General features: G+C 47.5%; 1 long non-coding RNA gene across 2 annotated transcripts; it reads right to left on the bottom strand.

Annotated features, from left to right (window-relative positions):
* Window positions 1-7,195: 7,195 nt before the first annotated feature.
* Window positions 7,196-10,518, bottom strand: LOC127696596 (uncharacterized). 2 transcript variants are annotated; one of them, XR_007980263.1, is made up of 2 exons: window positions 10,306-10,518; window positions 7,196-9,316 (listed from the first exon to the last, which is right to left on the bottom strand). It is a non-coding gene; the product is annotated as an uncharacterized LOC127696596 (long non-coding RNA). The 2 variants fall into 2 exon arrangements; XR_007980264.1 differs by having other exon boundaries at window positions 10,160-10,518.
* Between the last annotated feature and the right edge of the window lie 9,356 nt (window positions 10,519-19,874).

Genomic DNA, 19,874 nt, shown 5'->3' on the forward strand with positions numbered 1-19,874 from the left:
TCTCAAAAAAAAATTTTTTTGGAATTGGGAGAGAATGACAGATTTCATGGGGGGAAATTTTTTTAGTGCATCCTGGCTGAGTTTCTGCTAAGGTCTATTTATTTTTTGCATGTGTGTTCATGCATGTATATGTGTGAGTGTGTGTGCTTGCATGTGTATGTATTTGTGTGCATGTGTGTGTGTGTGTGTGTAAGCACAGAGGGCTTCCCTGTGGTTCTTTTCTGCCCTTTCAACCCCGAGCTGGGTTCTCTCTCTCTCTCTCTCTCTCTCTCTCTCTCTCTCTCTCTCTGTGTGTGTGTGTTCCTGGTCTCCTGTCCTCATAAAGATTCACTATCATGACCTCTGTTGAACTTGGCAGTAGCTGCAGACTGTGTCCACTATAGTCACATTCTGAAGTGTGGGGATCTGAAGCATCAAGACATGCTGAGAGGTGCACCATTCACCTCCTAGTGCTAACCAAGCAGAACTGGTTGGAGGGGATTGAAATGAAGTGGATTGTCACCCTGAGAGCTCACTACAGCTCAGGAAGTATGTCTGGGTTTCATTCCTCTGCACCCCCAGTAGTCATAAGGTAGTGTCCTAGTTAGGGTTTTTATTGCTGTGACAAAACGCCATGACCAAAAGCAAGTTGGGGAGGAAAGGGTTTATTTGGCTTATACTTCCATATCGCTGTTCATCAAAGATGGCAGTCAGGACAGAAGCTCACACAGGGTGGGAGCCTGGAGGCAGGAGTTGATGCAGAGGCCATGGAGGGTGCTGCTTACTGGCTACTCCTCATTGTGCCCTCAGCCTGCTTTCTTATAGGACCCAGGACCACAGCCAGGGATGGCCCCGCCCACAGTGGGCTGGGTCTTCCCCTGTCAATCCCTAATTAAGAAAATACCTCACAGTTGGATCTTATGGGGGCATTTTCTCAATTGAGGTTCCCTCCTTTCACACAATTCTAGTTTTTGAATCAAGTTGATTCAAAACAGAACAGATAGTATTTTTAAAGTTTCAGGAAATGGAAAAAAAAGCCTCAGAGTTATCATCTAATCATGAGAGGCAGGTTACTTTAAAAAATAAGCCTCTGGTGGCACATGTTGGGGTGAGCCTGAAAAAAGGGGTGGGGTGTCTGAGAGGAGACCACACTGGGGACTTCTCACCCGGAGCACAGCATCCGGAGGGACACAGGCTGCACGGAGAAGCTAAGCATGAAATGTGTTCCTCCCAAATTCCAAGGGCAACAATTTTAGGCTTAGAATGTAGACAGCTTAGCCGGGCAGAGGTCTTGCTTAGCTCGCATGAAGCTCTGGGTTCTAACTGTGAGTCGGTGTGCACTTTTGATCCCAGGACTCCAGTGTTGTGGGTAGGAGAATGAGAAGTTACAAAAAGAGAGGACACAATGTTGCAGTTGGGGACTTGAAGTGGAAGATGAGGGGTAGATCTAGGAGGAGTTATGGGGAGTCAGGAGTGGATACAAAAGTATCGGAAACAACCGCCTACTTAGTTGGGGCTCGATTTCTGAGCAAGTGGCCGAAGCAGCCTGGGCCACAGATGCTTCTGAACCATGTCTCTGCACCCTCTGAGGCTTTCAGTGCTCAATGCAAAAGACCCAGACCCTTAATCTCAAGGGATTGTTGGTTTCAAAGGAAAGAGAAAGAAATCTTGTAAAATGTAGTTGACAATGAATTAAAAGCCCAGAACAGCAAAGAGCGCCTGTTGTAGGAGGGACTGGGGAGGAGACTTTGAAAGAATTGAGGCATAGGGAACACAGTTAAGAATTCATTACACACAGGGCGGTGGGGGTGCATACCTTTAATCCCAGCACTTGGGAGGCAGAGGCAGGTGGATTTCTGAGTTCGAGGCCAGCCTGGTCTACAGAGTAAGTTCCAGGACTGCCAGGGCTACACAGAGAAACCCTGTCTCGAAAAAACAAAACAACAACAACAAAAAAAAACCAACAACAACAACAAAAAGAATTCATTACACGTGTGAACCACCACATCTGTGTCCATAGACACCTGTGTCAGAATGCAGGTCTTCATGTTTGTATGGCGGGAACTTTAGAGCCTGAGGCTTGGCTCCTCTTTTTTTTTTTTTTTTTTTTTTACTTGAGAGCTAACCTTAATTCACTAACACGTTGAGAGCATTTGAAGGGAAACTTTTACAATGACTTTTAATTCAGTTAAAAGAACAAATTGTAGCAGGAATCCAAATACATTAGGCAGTTGGGTTGTCTAGGGAAGCTGGATTAGCAGGATTTGAGATGCTAAGATGAGACACATTGAGTCTCTTGAAGGTGACTTTCTCTGTCCCCACTTTGTCCCCTTACAGCACAATGTTGGGCAATAAGAGTCCCAATCAACAACCCTCCCAGCAAGAGAGCAATGCACAGTAAAAGTGCGTTCACCCGATTCCACCTGACCCCACCCGTCGAGGTGCAGGATGCAGGATGCTCTCGGAGGGCTGCATATAGGAGGCCTGCACTAGGTGGGAAGTTCAGCTTTCTTCTGCCTGACCAGCCCTGAAACTCTCTTATTTTGCCCTTGATCTTAATCAAAAGGCTGAAGCAACTGTTCTCACATTCTGACATTTATATTTGCCATTGTTGACAGAGGGGCAGGAAACAGGATGTCAGTGGTTCTTTGTCTCCTAGAATGCTGCCTGTTTGTAAGTCATGAGCAGCTTTTGCTCCTTTATCTAGCCACAGGCAGATTCCACAGGAGTCCATGAAGATGTGCAACAGGCTCCTTAACGTCTCTTCTCTTGCTTGCTGTCCCACATGACCAGACAGAAGTATAGCGGAAGGACTTGGGGGAGCAATGTGGGTCACTGGACAGGGTGTGGTTGATAGCCCCTGTGGTTAAACCTTGACTTTTGACTCCTTGGACCTTTGGGCTCCTGTGACTGGACAGACTCCAGAGGAACTCAGAGAAAGGCAAAGAGCCCTGGTCTCATGTCATCTCACTATAGATCTTCCCTGCCACAGTTGTTTCATCTATAAACAAAACAAAAGTCCAAGCAAAACCGGCCTAAGAGGTGGCTCGGTGGGTGGTTAAGAGCACTTGCTGCTTTTGCAAGAGATTCAAGTCTGGTTCCCGGCACCCCCGCTGGGCATCTCACAACCATGTGTAACTCCAAGCCGTATGGGACTTGAAACCGTCTTCCAGCCTCTGAAGGCACATGGGCTCTTGTGTGCGTATTCACACATATGTGTAAATTAAAGGGAAAATATATCTTTTCAAAAAACATTAATTTTAACATAGTACTCTACACTGTATTTATAATATCTGAAGTCTATCACAGTGAAGATAGTCTGACGTCTGCCTTTGTGTGTGTGTGTGTGTGTGTGTATGTGTGTGTGTGTGAAAGAAAGAGGGGGGAAAGACAGAGACAGAGAGACAGAGAGAGAGACAGGGTCTTGCTATGTAGCTTACACTGTCCTGGAACTCAGTAAATACAGTAGGCTGACCTTGAACTCACAAAGATTTGCCTGCCTCTGTCTTAGAAGTGCTGGGATTAAAGGCATTTGCTCAGAAGACTTTCCCTCTTTAGGTGAAGAAACTTATTTCCTGATAAAATCCCCTTGATAGGGTTGGTAGGTAAGTGTGGTGGCTGGGGCTTGTCCCCAGCACCAGAGTAAATCTGTAGATGCTGGGTGGGTGTGGCAGCCTGCCTTCAGTCCCAGCATTCAGAAGGTGGAGATGGGATCCTGAGGGGGAAATTAGCTAGCTGAATAGGTGAGTGGGCTCTAGGTTCAAGGGAAAGAACTTGCCTGTTAGTAAGTTAACCTCTGTCCTCACATATGTGCACACACAGGTACATACACAGTACATACTACATATACATACATACTACATATTCTAGCATTAAAAAACCCTTGATATTTATTAAGTGAATGAAGCTAGACTTGGCTTTCCGACTGTTGAGGTTTGGTTTGTTGCTACGTATTATAATGCTAAATTCTGTACCTGAACCTCTAAGCCTACCAGCTTTTGCTGTGCAATCCTTGTTCCTTGATTTAAAGCTATTGGTTAAATAAAATTGGCTATAGCCCATTGCTGGAGGGATGCATGGAGGTGGGTTTCGAGGGACCTGGTTGGGGGCAGAGAAGAGAGAGGTGTGAGGAGAGGCCAGGAGAAGGAGCTAGAACTAGAGATGGGAGGAAGTTGGCATGAGGGGAGACAGACTGCAAGCATATATCCAGGAGAGACGGCAAGTATCTGGGGTGTGCCACCGGGGAGGTAGCCAGGCCAGCAGTCAGAAGGTGAGGGGTTACCCCGGTAATTGTCAAAGCCAAAAACATAAACATAGTCTGAGTGTTCATTTATTTGTAAGCTAGTGGAAGATAAGTTTACATTGATTGTACTACCAAAGACCATTGCTAAGTTCCTGGGCTAAAAACTCTTCATTCAGCACAGCCCTCTTCAGAAGTCCCTCCCTTCCAGCCCTCTCATTCTTTGGGGATGAAGCACACTAGATGGATAAGAGGCTGGTAGGAGAAAGGAGGAATAGCAACATGTCCAGTCAACTCCTCGAAAGTCTCCGGCAGTCAGGATGGAATTCCCCAAGCTGGACTCGGCCCAGCGCACCAGGCCTAGTTTATTGTATAAGAAGAGAACCGTTAGAAAAATGAAGTTGGCAACTGGCAAAATGGTTTTGTGATGTGGAAATAAGTGGCCTTCAGCTTAGTTTGTTTTAGAATCGTTTTCTGGCAGGAGCAAGCTGTGTTGTTTTACTGAGCCAGGATCCTACAGGGGTAGCAGCAGACCTGGGCAGGTAGACTGTTTTAGAGCGATCCTTTGTTGGCAGCCATTGTGACTAAGGATGGAACAGACCAGATGTGCTGTTTCATTTTGCCAAAGTTTGGCTTCTCCTTTTGAAAGATCGCCAACCATTGCAGCTGTCTGCCACCCAGGCTTTGTCAGTCAGCTGGGGTGCCCGCATATTGAATTCCTCCCTTCTTTTGACCTTCCTGGTAACATCCCCAGGTGGCGAAGAAGCCTGAAGAACCCTCGGGTGGGTTTTCTGTGGAGGCCGACATCAGAGGAGCTGGAGGTCCGTCTTACATTCCCAACAAGTTCAATGTGACATCCTGGGACTCCTACAAAGACATATCTGTGCCACGCTGTTCTGGGGTGGCTCTGGCTATTTGCCCAGTTTTTGACAATGCAGTGGGAAGGCGGGGTTCCTACCTCCTCCTGTGACCCAATTCCTAGCTCCGCCTTTCCTGTCCAATCACAGGCCTCCCACTGCCCTAATATGATTGGACATGGAACATCTTGCAACATCAGGGTGGTGACAGAGAATGAGGAAGGGGACATGAGTGGAAGGGGCTGTGACGCCTCTGCCACACCCACACCCCACTTTGGTTTTATTTTGGGGGCACAGTCTTATTTATTTTTGAGACTCTGGGGAGGCACGGAATTTGACATCAAGGGTGGGGAGGGGGGGCAGTGTAAACAAGTAAGACAGACAGGTATAAAGTGAGAAATTTAGTTTCCAACAAAACATAAGAAAGACAGCTGTCGGCTGTGCAGAGCCTGTGCCTGCAGGAGTGTGCTTGTCATAGCGCTGGGAGCCCAGTGTCTTTTCCTTTTTTTCTTCCCCATGCGCTGCCTTTTCGAGGCCCTCAGCCCCAATGATACCTCAGCCTTCTGCTCTGCTGTCCCTCCAAGCCTCTGTTTGCTACTTGTAACTGACAGTGTCCGTGTGGCATTAGTCAGAGATGGCTCTGGACATGTGATGTGCCCCACGTCCTTTTAAGCATCCAGTGAAATCCTGAAATGCTCAGAGCCCCAATGGAAACCCATTGGTAGCAGATCTCATCCCAGGAGGCAAAACAGAAGCCGAGCTGTCAACTTATTCAGGGCCTGGTGTGGAGCCATTCACATTTCCATACCAGTATGTTTTCAACCGTCAACAAAAAGTGATATTTTAATTGCAACACTTGGGAGGTAGAGGCAAGTGGATCCCTGAGTTTAAGGCCAGCCTGGTCTATAGAGTGAGTTCCAGTGACATCCAGGGCTACACAGAGAAATTCTATCTAAGAAAAAAAGAAAGAAAGAAAGAAAGAAAGAAAGAAAGAAAGAAAGAAAGAAAGAAAGAAAGAAAGAAAGAAAAAAAGAAAGAAAAGAAAAGAAAAGAAAAGAAGAGCTGTGTTAGATGTTTGGCTTGTAATAGACTTTATTTTCTCATTAGATATCCACCAAGGACATGTTACACAACAGAAAATGTTTTCAATGCTGAGGAAACATGATAAAACACAATAATCCTGGCCTTGGTGGAATCACGAGATATGATACGGAGATGATGACAGATGTCACAGGCCAAAACAAGGGAAGGTGGTGGCAAGTGTTCTGGCAGGACAATGGGGACAACGTTGCCAGGAATGGATCCATTCAACATTTCTATAAAACAGTGCTCCTGCGATGGTGTCTGGTATCTGTAATCCCAGCAGGGAGGCTGAGGCAGGAGGATGGGAAGTTTGTGGTCAGCCTAAACTACTTAGTGAGAACTTGTTTCAGCACTGGCTGACAGTGTAACTTATTTCATGGATGTGGAACTAGGGTCCCCAATGGCTGTGATTGCTGGGATTCTAACCCAGGACACCCAGAAGATCAGCCAGTGCGCTCAACCACTGAGCTGTTTCTCTACCCAAGAAGGGATGTATTCTATGGTTTCTTTCTTCTTTTTTAATCTTAGCCAACTTTTATAATTTATTTGTGAGTACACTGTAGCTGTTCTCAGACGCACCAGCAGAGGGCATCAGATCCCATTACAGATGGTTGTGAGCCACCATGTGTTGCTGGGAACTGAACTCAGGACCTCTGAGAGAACAGTCAGTGCTCTTAACCACTGACCCAACTCTCCAGCCCATCAGCCAGCTTTAAAAAAAAAAGGTTATTACATAGGTTGTTTAACTGAGTGATTGTGTGTGCGTGCACACACACAGGGCAGCTTCCTGGAGGAGTCTGTTTTCTCCTTTTACCATGTGGATCCTAGGGATTAAACTCAGATTGTCAGGCCTGGTAGCAAGTACCCTTACCTGCCTCAGCCAGCATCTATGTATCTATCTGTGAATCTATGTATCTATGTATGTATCTATGCATCTATCTACCTATCTATCTATTGTAAGACTACCCAAAACCGAGGGCCCCCCAGCACCCCACGCCTTGGAAGGCGACACCCAAATCACTCTCGAGAAACGGTCTCGATGCAATAACATGAGGGTCTTTATTCCAGCATTCTGGGTTCCATAGCCATACACCGCACAGGGGTAGAGGACTGTGGACCCCAAGTGCAGAATTTGACAGCTTTTATAAGTTTACAACAAAGCCCTCAAATCATAAACCAATCATTCCTTAGCACCGAGAGCCTGCGTAGTGCGAACCAATCGATTTGTACCACTCTATAGTTTTTAGGCCAATCGGTTTAAATTATCAGAGCCCGTACTCCGTGGACCAATTAGTTTCCTATTTTCTTGGAGGTCTATAGCTGTGTGAACTCCTGGATGTGGCTAATGGTGTAAGCAGTTTACAGAAGCAAGATCAGCAAATAATTAGCTCATTTCCAGCTACCTTACGGGGCCAGGATCACCTATTCAAGGCCTTTTTGCCTAGCTCTTAAAGGGCGGGCTCTAGACTATGACCTTTTACCTAGTTTCTAACAAAGAGCGGGCTCTGGAATGTGAAGTATTTGGGGCTCCTTAGAAGGCTGGAGTTAGAGCTTCTTTGGAGCGAGATAGCATTTTAAACTTCTGACTTCTTGGGGTCATTAGAGTTAGGCTGTATTATTTTTTTATCCTTTCACTATCATCTACCTATTTTTATATTATTATTATTATTAATTATTATTTATTTTGGTTTTTTGAGATAGGATTTCTCTTTGTAGTCTTGGCTATCTTAGAACTTGATTTGTAGATCAGGCTAGCCTCAAACTCACTCAAAGATGTCTGCCTACTTCTGTCTCCTAAGTGCTGGGATTAAAGTTGTGTAACGTCACCATGAGGCTTACCGGCTTTGATGTTTTTAAGTAGAATGTATTTCTCAGAACAGTATGCACCAACACGGAACCGAAAGTAGAGATCCCCCAACACCTGCTCTCCCACGGTCACAACAACCTTCCCACCACTGACGACTCCTAACAGCCTCGTGTTTACAGGGCTAGCGTTTCCACAGCCCACTCCCCTCTCACGCATCTGGGCTGGGGGAGGGCAGTAGTTTTGAGCACTGGATTCTGAGTCGTGCTCCCTACCCCCAGCCACCTAATATTCCAGGAAGTCATGAATCGACCATCCTCCCTTGGTAAAGGATGTCAGCTGGACGGTAGGAGATGTGGGCAGACAGGTGTAAGCCAGGACAGAGCTCAGAGAACTGTCCCCCAGCCCAGGCTATGAATTCTTTATTTTCATGAGAGGGTCTCTCCAGCCCACCATGGCCTCAGACTGTGCAGGCCAAGATGAACTAGACCGTAATGCCGCCTCTGCCTCCTGAGTGTTGGGGTCATAGGTTTGAAATGCTGGGGACCGAGGACCCCTGCGTGCTAGGCAAGGTTCTCCCAGATGAGCGACATCCCAGCCCTCAGGCCACGGGTGTTTTTCCAGGATTTCCCCTGCCCTGGACTTCACGGGTGACTCCTGCGTTTCTCACTGGGATTGACTCAGCCTGCCCCAGACTTGTCTAAGAGCTCCTGTCTAATGTTGAGTCTAGAATTAATTCTCATCTGTCACCATGCTGAGTCACAGGGCACGTCACCCTCCGTGGCTCAGGAGCCTTCAGACCGGCAGCCTGGCCCTGTGGCTGGCAGGAAGTAGCCCCTGCTAGACACTCCCACCTTAGGGCGGAGTTACACCCTCAGAGGCTGTGGGGTGGCGGGTGGGTCATCTGCCTGGAGTTTGGAGCAGTTATAGAGGAAGGAAAGGCTCCTGGGGAAGACACAGTGGGACCCGAGCCAGTTCTCACCTCACTATAGGGAAGCCATGTCTGGTTTGCACCTTAGTGACATGAAGAGAGATCACTCCTAGGCGGGAGATGACCTCACATCATCAGCCTTTGTGCTATTGTGGGTGAAGAAGGAGATTGCTCTGCTTCCTATATTTTTGTTCAAGAAGCAAGGGGATGGGGAACACCATGATCAGTGTGCTCGGCAAGTTCTCTCAGATGAGCCTTCAGCTGGGGAGGTGGGGAAGCCCCCAGCAGGCTTCTGTTCTCTGCCTTGTGAGCGAGCAGATCCTCCCCAGCGGGCAGCATGGTGCTCCCCCAGCGGTGCGGTGCTCCCCCCAGCAGTGCAGTGCTCCTCAAGCGGTACGATGCTCTGCTGCTTTTGTTCTTTCCTCCAATAAAAAAAAAAAAAACAAAAATCTGATTTTACGAATGTTGTTATAAGATGAACATAAACCGGGGTGGCTTCATTATGTAAACAATACTCTTTTTTCTTATTTTGAGTTGAGGGTCTTAAAAAAACCTGTTTGTGTTTGTGAATGTGTGTGTGCAGGTGCGTGCACACGTGTACCACGCGGAAGTTAGAAGACAGAGTAGCCCGTCTTTGTCAGTCTCCTCCTATTCCTTTGAGGCGGGTTCTCTGTCTCTGAACCTGGGCCTTGTGTTTTCTTCCCTAGGCTGGAAGCCAGCAGGTCCCAGCGATCCTCTAAAGGCTGCCACCGGGGGGCTCCCGGGATTCGATCCTCTAAAGGCTGCCACCCGGGGCTACCGGATTCGAGGCAGGCCTGGCTGCTCCGAGGCTCAGCAGCACTCCTGGTCCCTGCGCACTCTCCAGCCTCCTTGTCGGTGTTCATGCAGAGCAGTCTGGCTGGAGCGCCTTGTGTGCGGTGTGGAATACATAGCCAAGGACGACCCGGACTCCTGATTGGCCTGCCTCTTGAGACCTCCAGAGTGCTGCCATGGTTTACATGCACGGGGGTGGGGGTGGGGGTGGGGATGGGGTGTCACACCCAGGCTGTGCACAGGCTAAGCAAAGTCTCTGTCAAGTGATTGACTTCTGTAGCCCCTCCCCCTGCCCTTTTCAAAGTTGCTTTGAAAACAAAGAACAGAATTTTGTTTGGTGCTGTAACCTTCTAGTGGGGAGAGAAACTTTTTTATGGTCCCCTGAAGTGTTGGGGGGGGGGGGCTTCTGCAGCTGTCCACTTAGTGACTGAGCTGACTCGAGGTCCACTTACCAATCCGCTCCCTTCACTTGCAGAACAGCAGACACACCAGGCCCCTGCCTCAGCTTCATCTGAATGTTCTCTGAGAGACTGGCCTCAGGCCTTCCAGTGTGCTTCCTAAGACACCTTGGCTGTGTGGAAGGAAGCAAGAGACTTACGGAGCGGCAAGCTTGCGGTCAGGTTAAGGTCCTGAGGCCGAGGAGTTGAACAAGCAAGGCCCCGGTCATGTGATCAGGCACGGGCAGGTTTGGAAAATTCTGTATCAGAGATGGGTGAGTGCCGGGAAAGCAACCCAAGGTGGAAGAAGGGATCATGGAGCTGTCTGCACCGTCCACTCTGTCTTATCTTCCCTCCCTGTTGCTGTAACAGAATACCACACGGGCAGCTAAAGGAAGCCCAGGCTGAGGGTGCAGTGCATCATGGGAGGGCAGTTACAGTGTCAGGACTCACGCTGCCTCTGCAATCAGGAAGCAGAGACGGAGAGGTGGCTGCAGCTGCAGCTCTAGGGTGGCTTTCTCCTTTTCCTTTCCTTTAAGTTTTATTATACGTATGAGCAATTGGCCTGATATATGTTTGCATATCACGTGCATGACGGGTGGGGGTGGGGGGTGGGATGTGGGGGGTGGGATGGGGGGCTGTGGAAGCCAGAAGATGGCTGTGAGCCACCACATGGATGCTGGGGAACTGAATCCCGGTCCAATGCAAGAGCAAGTGCCGGGAACCTCTAAGTCAGCTCCCCGGCCTCCAAGCTCACTCCTTTTTATTCAGGCTGGGACCGCAGGGAACGGCGCTGCCACACTCAGGCTGGGTTTGCCCTACCCATCGGGCGTCTGAATCCCTAAGGTGTCTATTTATCACCACTGAGAAGTTAAGAAAAGGAGAAGAGGAGGGCAAAACTGAGGTAGTGGGAGCCTGTCACGTGGCCTGCAGCAGCCTGTCACGTGGCCTGCAGCAGCCCATGGCCACAGCATCAGTTGGTCCTTCACATGCCCACTTAAAGTTCCTTCTCTGCTATGAGTTAACACAGCCTACACAACTAACAACTTTAATTCTGAACTGCTTTTCTTGTTAAAATATCACACATTTCCATTGTAAAGACATAGAATACAAGAACTACAGAGAAGAAAGTATCTATGACCTGTGATTCAACACCATGAGAGTTAACAGTGCCAGTGAGTGCCTGGGCACAGAGGTTCAAAGTGGGGTCACGATCCTGTCACTCTCATTCTGAAAGTGGTGGAAGGTTTCCCCTGGCCATTCTGCTTTACTGGCTTATGTTAGTCTATGCTTTTAAATTTTTAATCTTATCGCTGTGATTGTGTGAGGGTCCATGATTTGCGGAAGAATGACACCCAGGCCTCACATAGTATGTAAATGCTGTTGCAAGATATTTCCTATCCATTCACATTGAGGCAGTGAGAGGCCAGTGATTGGAGGGGAGAGAGGAGGAGGAGCTAAGAGAGATGAGGGGCGGAGACAGGCTCGGTGGAACACTCGAGCAAGCAAGCATAGGAGAGAGAGGGAGACGCGGATATCCAGATGGCTTCAGATGTATTTCTGGTGTTTAGAAATATTGGGATAAGATTTTATCATTGTAAATTGGCATTATGAAATTGGGAGTTTCTTACACATAAAAATATTTGGTTAACTATTCAAGTTTAAGAGTCATGCTTTACCGAATACTTGGAAGGAGTGGGTGCTGGGCAGAAGCATGGGACTCCCGCCATTTACAGAGTCTATGGCGGAGAGGGAACCCAACTGGGATGCTGTGAGAGCGAGTTGGGTAAGATTGACGTGGCTGCGACAGTGACAGCTGCCCTGAGCGGGACACGCCGGGACTCAGCGCAGAGGCCTGGTGGGGCGGTACCTTTTATAATTATTATTACCCACTAAAAAAGGCAAAGAGTGTTTTATTCTGTAGAAGTCTAGCACGCTGGGGTCCACCATTACCAAGACAGAGAGACAACCAAGTGAGCTCGCAGGCCCGATTTAAAACACATTCGGGGATTCTGGGGGCCGGCGACCTTTATCTTGTTCCATCTCCATGGACATTCCATTACGGGGTGTGAGGGCTGGAAACTGCTGCCGAGCCCTTGGCTTTGCCTCAGGCCAGGGGGCAGGGCAGCTTCTGAGGCCTAGACTTGCCCAGTTCTTGGAACCGAGATTCTGACCTTGTTTCCTGAACTGCCAATTTGAAGCCTGTCATGGAGTCAGCTTAGCCTTCTCAGTTGGTGTGTGTTCCAGACATGTGAGGATGGGAGGACAGCTTAAGGGAGTGGGCTATCTCCTTCTACCACACACTCTTGAGGATCCAACTGCAGTCATCAGCTTTACCTGCTCAGCCATCTTACTGGTCCCATGTGCGATGCTATACAGTAATTTATGTTAGAGGAAAATTTTGTTTTCTCATAGATTTCTCAGAGTGTGTTTATGGTGCAAGTTGGACACAACCTCTTTTAGCGATGGTGAGGCAAATTAGCTGAGAAAGAAGCTAAATTGTGAAGGGATGGGAAGAAATTATGTTGGGACAAGATCCTTCTGGGCTAGAAATGAGAATTTAGGGTCTTCGAAGTCTGGGGAGGACCACCAAGGGGGCCAGGTGGAGAGACTTAGCTTTGGAGAGATACAGGTTTTCCACAGTGTGTGGAATGTGTCTGTTAGGTATGGTCCTGACATCCAGACAGCATTTCTGCCAAGAATGGGCCAGATATATGGCAGTGGCCACAGATGTTCATAAGGCCTGGTGGCTTTGTAGGTGTTCTAGTATATGTAACTTTATAATCTTTGCATCATGATGAAACACTCAATGGTACATTTCTCAGAATATATCCCCATGCCAAACTGATGCATTTACATCTGTGCTGTCCCTAAGACGCCTGTGGTCAGTCCTACCAGTGCTGGATTGAGAGTGAAATTGCTTTACAGCAAGCACAGGACTGTCTTCTCTGTTCTTCCAGACACCCACTGAAGGTCTTAGGATGTGGTTGTGAGAGGCATTGTATCCAGCACAGCATGGAGTGCAAACAGAAGCCAAGTTTCAGTGGGAAAATCCAATCAGGGCTTTAAAAAAAAATCCCGAATGTCTGGGATAAAATCAGAATTGGCTGAATCTCTTCCAGGCAGGTGTTATGTATGTGGGCCTTTGTGGTTTGGACGCCAAGTCAGGTACACTGCACAGAGGCCCGGATGCAGCAGGGAGTCAGATGCTGAGTCAGGTACACTGCACAGAGGCCTGGATGCAGCAGGGAGTCAGATGCTGAGTCAGGTACACTGCACAGAGGCCCGGATGCAGCAGGGAGTCAGATGCTGAGTCAGGTACACTGCACAGAGGCCTGGATGCAGCAGGGAGTCAGATGCTGAGTCAGGTACACTGCACAGAGGCCTGGATGCAGCAGGGAGTCAGATGCCCTGAGTCACGTTACACAGCATGGAGGCCTGGATGCAGCAGGGAGTCAGATGCTCAGTCCAGATGCAGCAGGGATTGGCATCAGTTCTAGAGCAGAAGCTAGCTAGTGTTGGATTGTTTTGGACATTTGTTAGCGTTTGTGTTTGTGAGTATATGTGGGAACGTGGGTGCGTTTTCAGTGTTGACTTCTCTGAAATGTGACATCACTAATTCCAGAGCACCCTTGCCACAGAATCCACAAAATGCAAACATTTAAAATCCGCTCAAGAGGGCTGGAGACGGCTCAGCCATTAACGGCCAGGCTCACGTTCAATAATATAAAATCTTCCTGAGAATCATGCCAGCATACGTTCCTCCGGCTTCGCTTTCTGCGGTCTCAGCTCCCCGTGTTCCCTGAGACCCACATACGGTCCCACGGAGGCTAATTTCAGCATCCATGGTCTGTGAGGGCTCTGCTCACCCTGGTGGAACAAGGGGAATTCAGAAGCCCTGGAAGCTGGGACGCAACGGTGGGTGTCTTAGTCAGGGTTTCTATTCCTGCACAAACATCATGACCAAGAAGCAAGTTGGCGAGGAAAGGGTTTATTCAACTACACTTCCACATTGCCGTTCATCACTAAAGGAAGTCAGGACAGGAACTCTCACAGGGCAGAAACTTGGAGGCAGGCGCTGATGCAGAGGCCATGGAGAGGTGCTGCTCACTAGATTTCTCTCTCCTGTCTTGCTCAGCTTGCTTTCTTACAGAACCCAGGACTACCAACCCAGGGATGGCACCACCCACAAGGGGCCAGGCCCTACTCCCTTGATCACTAATTGAGAAAATGCCTAATAGCTGGATCTCATGGAGTTTACTGGCTGGTTTTGTGTGTCAACTTGACAGTCTAGAGTTCTCACAGAGACAGGAGCTTCAGGTAAGGAAATGCCAGCACCATTGTTCTTCCTGTCCCCAACTCCACTGGCACTGCAGTCATGGGCAAGCGCCAGCTACACCTTCCTTGTTAAGCGAGCACCATGATCCACACTTAGGTCTCCATAGTTCAGTCCGTTGTCGTTGTTGCTTTGAGACAGGGTTTTTCTGTGTAACAGCCTTGGCGATCTTGGGATTTGCTTTGCAGACCAGGTTGGCCTTCAACTCACCTGCTTCTGCCTCCTGGAGTGCTGGGATTAAAGACATGCAGCCCCAGCACCGCCACCCCCACCCGACTAGTAATATCTTTCTTTCTTTCTTTCTTCCTTCCTTCCTTTCTTTCTTTCTTTCTTTCTTTCTTTCTTTCTTTCTTTCTTTCTTTCTTTCTTTCTTTCTTTCTCTCTCTCTCTCTCTCTCTCTCTCTCTCTCTCTCTCTCTCTCTCTTTCTTTCTTTCTTTTTCTTTCTTCTTTTGGATGGTTGATTTTCTAACAAATGAGCTATCTCTTCAGCTTGAGTACATCTGCTTCAGGAAAACCGTTCTGTTGGTTCTGAAAATCCTTCAAGAAACAGCCTTCCTGTCAGGACAGTTTTCACTGGATAGAAGGGCAGATGCCAACACAGAAGCCTGGATTCTAGTCTGTGTGAATTTAGGGAGGAACAAATTTCTGTTTAAAGTTGTTTTCTTCAGCGTTTTTCCTATCATTTTCTTCTAACAGTCAAAGCAGAGAGTGTGGGACCAGCTTGAGTTTCTGGTCATCTGTTCTCCAGTGAGAACATCTGGGCAGTCTCCTTTGTGCTTATCCAGAGGCTGGGAAGCTTCTCACAGGAACCCAACAGGGAGACTCTCTCTAATTTTACAAACTTTGCACACAAGATCATCTTCATTCCTGATTACTGCTGGCCGTCAACATTTTATCTTGATTAATTAAAACACTTGTGCAATTACTAACACAGGAAGAGTTTCTGGAAAGGATGCCAAAACCACTAAGTCCCCGAGAGAGCACTACAGTCTAGATTGTAACGTCTCACAAATGTCTGCTACCCCTTCACTAGAAAGGCAGAAGAAGTGTGCCAACCGCTGGCTTTCAATTACTTCTTTGTTACGGTTTAACACTGCCTACATAGTCAACAACCTTGATTAGAAATGCTTTCTTGTTTTTCTTTTTTAAAGATTTATTTATTTATTTATTTATTTATTTATGTGAGTACACTGATGCACACCAGAAGAGTGCATCGGACCCCATTATAGATGGTTGTGAGTCACCATGTAGTTGCTGGGAATTGAACTCAGGACCTCTGGAAGAGCAGTCAGTGCTCTTAACTGCTGAGCCATCTCTCCAGCCCCTCTGTTTTTCAACATCACAGATTTTCATCACTGAAACAGAAAGGAAAATGTCATGTGCGATCACAGTGCGGCCGAACAGCTCTTTGGTGGTCCGTTAGTATTGCTGATTCCACATGATTCAGAATTGCCAGACAAGCTTCTGTACTTTTTAAATTAGGTTCAAATTGAAACCCACCTTAGAAGCAGACAGCATCATTCCATGAGGGGTAGGGTGTCCTGGGCTGAACAGAAAATATAAACTGAGCTGAGTACCAGTGTTCATTTCTCTCTCCTTCCCGACATGGCTGCCATGTGCCCAGCCGCCTCTGGTCCGCCGGTGCCCAGCTGTCCTCTGGTCCGCTGGTGCCCAGCCGCCTCTGCTGCTATACACGGTGTCCTAAGAACTGTGAGCCCCGTAAACCTTCCTTCTGTACGTTCAAACTGCTGAGTTCATAAAAAGAGAAAGAGGGGTAAGAATATGCTCTATGGGCGTGTGGGGGAAGGGGGTGCCTCAGTGGGCCCATGCTGAGGCATCCCTTCCCCCTGAGGGACCAGACACAGATAGAATAGAGTTTATTCAGGGCATGGGAAGGGGAGTTAAGGGGGCAGTAGAGGCAGAGAAAGGCAGAGAGAAGAGAGTAAAGAAGTAGAGGCTGCCAAGACCATGTGGAGAGAGGGGAGAGGGAGGGGGAAGGGAAGAGCCCAAGAGGGCGAGAGAGAACAAGAGGATAAGAGAGAGAGGAGGGGGCAAGCAGCCCCTTTTATAATGAGTCAGACCTACTTATTGCCAGATAACTGTGGGGCGGAGTTTAGACAGAATCCTAACACAAACAATAGTAACATTTCAGTGAATATTCCTCGTGTTCTTTTTCTAGTCATGAAATTTAATTTATACTGCTAACCTCTCACATGATGGCAGGTATCTTAATTTTTCCAATAAAATATGTATTCTGGGCATTTCCTCCATGAAGTACCTACATGATATAGTAAACAGTGATAAACTTCAGTGTTTCATCATATGAATGCATGTTAGGAGATCTGCTTGAGAGGCACAGTTTAATTATAGGCATTTTATCTCTGACCCGAGAAAGACAGACCGGAACATCTTATCCAAAGTCTTCCCAAAGATCCCTTACTGCATGGTAAGGTGATTTCTCAACAACAAGATGCTAGAGGCTGCACGTGAACCAGTCTCCCAGAATCAACTCCAGGAGGGAGGTGGCCATGCCCCCCTCTGAGAGCAGGGTAAGAGGGCAGCCGGCCAGCCATTAAATACCCAGCCTTCAAAGCAAAATTTTACTAATACGACAGGGAAAAAAACCCCAAGAACCTCACTTTTCTCAGAATTTCTCAGACTGCTAGAGAGGAAGTATACTATGTGACTTTTAATTTGCCATTTGTATGCAAGCCCCCCCCCCACTGTGCCTGACGCTGTTTATTCTATCTCCTGTGATGTGATTATTTGCGCTCCTTGGGCTGTGGGTGGCCTAATTGTTTGGCAGTCTTCATGGTCAGATCCATTCTAAAGATAACTTTTATGGCAATGTTTGTTTTATGGGCTATTTGTCACCTTCTCTGAGTCGTTCATGGAAAGCAAATACAGGTTAAAAACCAGCCAATCTATCTTGCTCCTAAATCTGTAACTAATCTTTTCAATCTGCCCATGTAATTACTCTGTTTTGCAACTTTGTAGTGACTCTTTTTCACCCTTGGAATGAAAACAAAACTAACCAGAAAAACTCCCTACTACAGCAAACCAGATGGCAGCTCCCAGCTATGCTGTCTGACACAGTGGCTCCTGGGTCTACGCTGCTGTTTAAATTTAAGATTTATTTATTTAATTTATGTATATAAGGGTTTTGCTTGCACGTACACATGTGCATCACCTGCATACCTAGTGGCCACAGAGGCCAGGTCAGTGTTACAGTGGAATTACAGAAGGCTGTGAGCCACCATATGGGTGCTAGAAACAAAATCCAGGCCATCTCCAAGAGCAGCCAGGGCTCTTAACCACTGATGCACCCCTCCAGCCCCTGCTGCTGATACAGTTAACTCAAACAGCAATGAAATCAGGGCTGAGAAGGTAGAATGCTTGCCTAGAACGTCTCGGATCCCCATCATCACATAAACTGGCATATAGCATAACCCCAGCGGGTGGAGGTGGAAGGACCGTGAATCCAAGTTCATCCTCAACCTCAGCAAGTCCAAGGCCAGTTTGGGCTACATGTTAAAAAATAATGAGAAAGAAATCAAATTAACACCCCCCCCCGTTCTTTGCTAGCCCATTGGCCACATGCACCTAGTGACTACCATTCAGGGCAGCCCAGACACGAAACTTCTTAAGCATCATGGGTGTTTCTGGACAGCACCGGCCAACAGATGTTAATCCTACCTCTGTTTTCTACCTCTCAGACCCTCCTTAGACTATACTTTTCTATTTTTGACTGATTTCCGTTTGTTCTATATCAGCATAGAGCTCATATATTATCAATTCCACGGAAGCCTTTCTATACTATTCCCATGTCTCCTACTCCCGGCCAACAACTGACTGGATTGCACAGACTTTGGGATCTGTTAGAATCTTAGCTATACAATGCTTATTAGACACCACCGAGGACAGCCATTCAGTAGTGCTTGTCCCAGCCCACCAGGCAGAAAGAGCATGCGTGCTTCTATTCAGGCAGAAAGAGCATGTGTGCTTCCATTAAGACTCCCTACTTCCCCTTAGCTTCCGAGAAGCAGATGGAGTGGGTGTGTTGACTCAACAGGCACCACCTACCACCCACTGCCCCTGTGCAAAGTCAAACACCCTCAAAATGGAAGAACCTAGACTCTGAACACAAAGCCCAGGACACCTCTGTTCTTTTTAGTAAAAAAACAGAACAAAATAACACCACTAAATGTATTATTTGCAAGAAATTTTGTAGTTTTGAGTTTGGGTCTCACTGTGTAGCCCACACAGCCTTCAGATTTATATAAACTTCATGTCTCTGCCTTGTAAGGCAAGGACTATGCAACTGACTAGAAAACCTTTTTAAATAGTCAAACACACACACACACACACACACACATACAGCTCATAATCTTATTATTAAAAATGACAACTTCTGATTACATTTAGGTATTTGTCGTTTCCCATGTTTTTTATATACATACATGTGTGTTTTTGTGTCTTGAAGAAATAGAGCCCAACTAGTTATTACATTTACTTTAAAAAAACTGACACATTATTATTGTTACTTAGGAATTCAAGAAATGTAACATTAAAAAAAAATGTTAGTTTCCTTTTTGCTCAGAATGCCTGTGCCCCGCCCCACTCCGACCTTGCTGTAATGCTCTCCTGACATAATACCAGAGCCAACAATTCTTTCCCATAGCAGATACAAGGGATGGCTCTTTTCTGGAGTATTAGGGGTAATTGTACACCAGCCTAGCCCAACGCTGGAACAAATTAGTCAAAATTAGGCCTGAGTGGAATCCTGGGATCAGAAGGCCAGGGTTAGAGGATCCCCTGGAGAGACAGAGGCAAAGCTCACACAGTGACAGGGCCGCTGCATGAGAGGAAAGGGAAGTTTGGGCATGGTGACTGAATAGTCGATATTAAATTGGTCTCAGGCTCACGGGAAACGCAGTCACTTCTTAGTGGTGTGTGGCATCTCAGGAGGAAACCACACCACTGAGCTTGCCAATGAGCCTTAGGAGGGAGAGCTCTGAGCTTTAGGAGGGAGAGCTCTGAGCTTTAGGAGGGAGAGCTGGTTTAAGAGTTTGCTCCCCATTGGCTCATGTGAACCACAACTGCCGGTCCCGGGTACCTGCTACCTCTGGGCAGCCTCTGTGTTCGCCGAGCTCATGCTGTGAAGCCTGATGCTTCTCTGTGTCTGAAAATGATGGAAGGAGTCAAGGACAGGCGGTGTTCCTTCCTGCCTCGAGCTCTCTGAGGTCTTGCAGAGGCTGAAGCAGAGGCTACAAAACACTCGGAGATGATCCCAGCTGAGGAGACGTGGCCTCTCTAGCTTTTCCTCTGTGTTCCCAGTTGACCCAGAGTCTCTACAGTGCCGACCCGAGGAAGCTTGAGTTCATTCTCCAGGA

Source organism: Apodemus sylvaticus, chromosome 11, assembly GCF_947179515.1.
Source record: "Apodemus sylvaticus chromosome 11, mApoSyl1.1, whole genome shotgun sequence".
Lineage (NCBI taxonomy): Eukaryota > Metazoa > Chordata > Mammalia > Rodentia > Muridae > Apodemus > Apodemus sylvaticus.